Raw genomic sequence first — 3042 nt, forward strand, 5'->3', positions numbered from 1 at the left:
CATTTATACATAGAATCTGACCAGAGAACACCATAAAACTTATCCTTGATCTATATAATAGTGTTTTAAACAAGATTATCATCCTGGGCACGGAATCAAGAAGCAATAACATTAAAACGATCCCTACGACGTAAGTATCGATATATCGTCTCTCTTTCTCTTTGTAGTTTGAATTTTTGAAGGTACTTCATAGTTAAGAAAACGTATACTTTATATATTTATGTTTTTAAACATCAAGGAATGTTGATAAATTCATTTCCTAATAGTTAGAACTCACGGGACGGTGATCGGAAGCCGTGGGTTCGAGTTATTTGACTTGTAGTGGACTGTTTTGTGGGCTGTTTTGTGTTGCCTTTGGGCTGTATATTTTTCTACTGTTTAATGGAGTGTTGGATGAAAAATTGTGTGGAGAAAAACCACATAATGACGTAATGGTGGGCTGGTCGTTCGTCATTACATTTTTTAAAATTGTTTGACACTACTTTGGTTGTCGTTTTATGTATGAAGTGATTAGGGTGTGTGTGTTGTTTTGTGGTATATTGTGATAAAGATAAGGTTGGAAAATGATTCTTACATGTTTTTATTCTTGTTCTCTTGTTGTTGTTGGTATATGGTATTGAAGGAGGGCTTAGTTACAGGGAAGATGTTGCCCAAATTTACGTAAATGAGCTACTAGTTTAAGTTGCGGACTTAGCCTTTACTCAACAGTGATTTTAATTCTCCTTATGCTATGGTAGACTGAGTTGAGTTGTTTGAAGAATTGCTTGGAAGGTATTAAGGACTCAATGGAGTTAAGGTATGTTAAGGCTATCCCTTATTTATTTTTGGCATGATTCAAATGATACAAATGAAACGAGCAAAATTCGCAACTTTCATAAATGACTTTATTCATAGAAATACTAGGGGTGTCTATATTCTTGATTCCCTATGTGAATTATTATTATATCCTCTATTCATGGGTCTTAGAAAAATACGTATTTGATAAAGTTTGTCCGAAAGACATATTGATTTTATGATATTCGAGAAATCTTATTAACATGTACATTGACCCACGACCAGAAGGCGTTATATACGCATATATTATATGTATATGGGATATGAAAAAAGGTTACGACGTTATATACGCACCACCACCTGATCAACTGGTATACGTGGATGATTTGCCCACAGTGTCCGAGATGATATGATGTTATGAACGCATATACCTAAGCATGGTATGATATTTATATGCATATGCATGGCATTGTAAATATTAATGATTCACAGAGTTGTTCAGACTTACATGTTGAGTCGTTTACTCCATATTTCTCTTATGTCTATTACTTACTGATTTTCATTTTTTACATACTCGGTACATTATTTGTGCTGACGTCCCTTTTGCCTGAGGATGCTGTGTTTCATGCCCGCGGGTCCCGATAGATAGGTTGAGAGCTCTCTTAGTAGGTTATCAGCTCAACAGAAGGTGTATGTGCACTCCACTTGCTCCGGAGTTGCCTATTTGGTCAGTATAATTTGAATATGTATTGTTTGGTATGGCGGGGCTCTATCTCGACCTTTATGATATTTATGTACTCTTAGTGGCTTGTAGACATATGTCATGTATACAGATACTGGTATGGCCTTATATGCCAGTACGTCATATGTATAAGTCGATATATCAAGTTGGGTCACCCTATATTGAGTATTTCCTCATATTTTATTCTACTTATCTCACGATAGCCTCCGGGCTCAATTACCTATGATAGTATGATACGAAAGATACGTTACGTTGGTACTCGGTTCAGTAAGGTACCGGGTGCCCGTCGCGGCCCATCGGTTTGGGTCGTGACAATAATATACGATATTTAATGCCCAGTCTTTTGCTTGGCCTCCCAATCATCAGGTACATGCACTAGCTTTAACGATCCCCCGACCTCAACAACAAAATTTTCGGGCACCCTACAATGCTCGTCCCAGGCAGGATTATGGTCAAGAGCAGAGGCCGGTGGAAAAATTCACTCCATTGGCTGAATCATACTGCAGTCTATTCCAGAAGTTGAAACAGATAGGCGTGATTGGACCCATCGCTTCTCACCATACACATCCCAATTAACATGGAGTCTAAGCAAATTCAAGATGTGAATATAATTTAGGTTCCCCAGGGCATAGAACTGACGATTGTTGGACTCTGAAAAGAGCCATAGAAAAACTTATCGCTGAAAAGTTGATTGTGGTAACAAATGGAGAAGACCTTCCTAATGTTACAAATAACCCATTGCCAACACACAACGATGTTCATTTAGTAGGGATGATTGGCCGAGATCAAGAATATAAGCCGGTTGGTCGAGCAGAAATGGCAGTTGGAACGATTGAAGAAGGAGTAGGACTGGAAGTAAGTGCAACCCAAGATGTGTCGTTGATTGTAAAAGGAGACCAGAGCTCAGAGAAAGCAATTTTATTTACTCCAAAAATCTCAAGATTAGAAGTCCAATCCATTATTCCAAGCCAAAGGTTCCTGTGAGGCCGCCCCATCACAAAGCACAATCAGGGCGGTACAAAAGGTATAATAGAGCCAATCATAATCAAACCAGTCGTGCAACTCCATGTGACAAACACGAAAACCATTCCTTGGTACTACAACAAAACTGTGGTGACCTACAAAGGTAAGGAAACCATTGAAGAAGTGGGGAAAACTGGAGGTATGACTCGATCAGGTAGGTGTTACTCTCTGGAAGAATTGAGGAAGGCCAAGAATATCAGAGAAGGCCAAATGCCAATAAAAAACCCAGTCACTGAAAATGAGGCGGAGGAGTTTTTGATAAAGATAAAAGTTCAGGAGTACTCAATCATTGACCAACTGAGGAAGTCTCCTAAATCTCTTTGTTATTTCTGCTCATACATTCAGAAGAGCATGCCAGGGTATTAATCAATATCTTGAACGAGGCACATGTATCAAAGAAGATCTCCGTCAATCTGTTAGAGAAGATGGCCAATAGATTTTTTGAGGTGAAAATATCTTTTTTACTGATGATGATCTCCCCGAGTCGGGAGTCAGGCACAATA

Source organism: Nicotiana tomentosiformis, chromosome 3 (assembly GCF_000390325.3).
Source record: "Nicotiana tomentosiformis chromosome 3, ASM39032v3, whole genome shotgun sequence".
Classification (NCBI taxonomy): domain Eukaryota; kingdom Viridiplantae; phylum Streptophyta; class Magnoliopsida; order Solanales; family Solanaceae; genus Nicotiana; species Nicotiana tomentosiformis.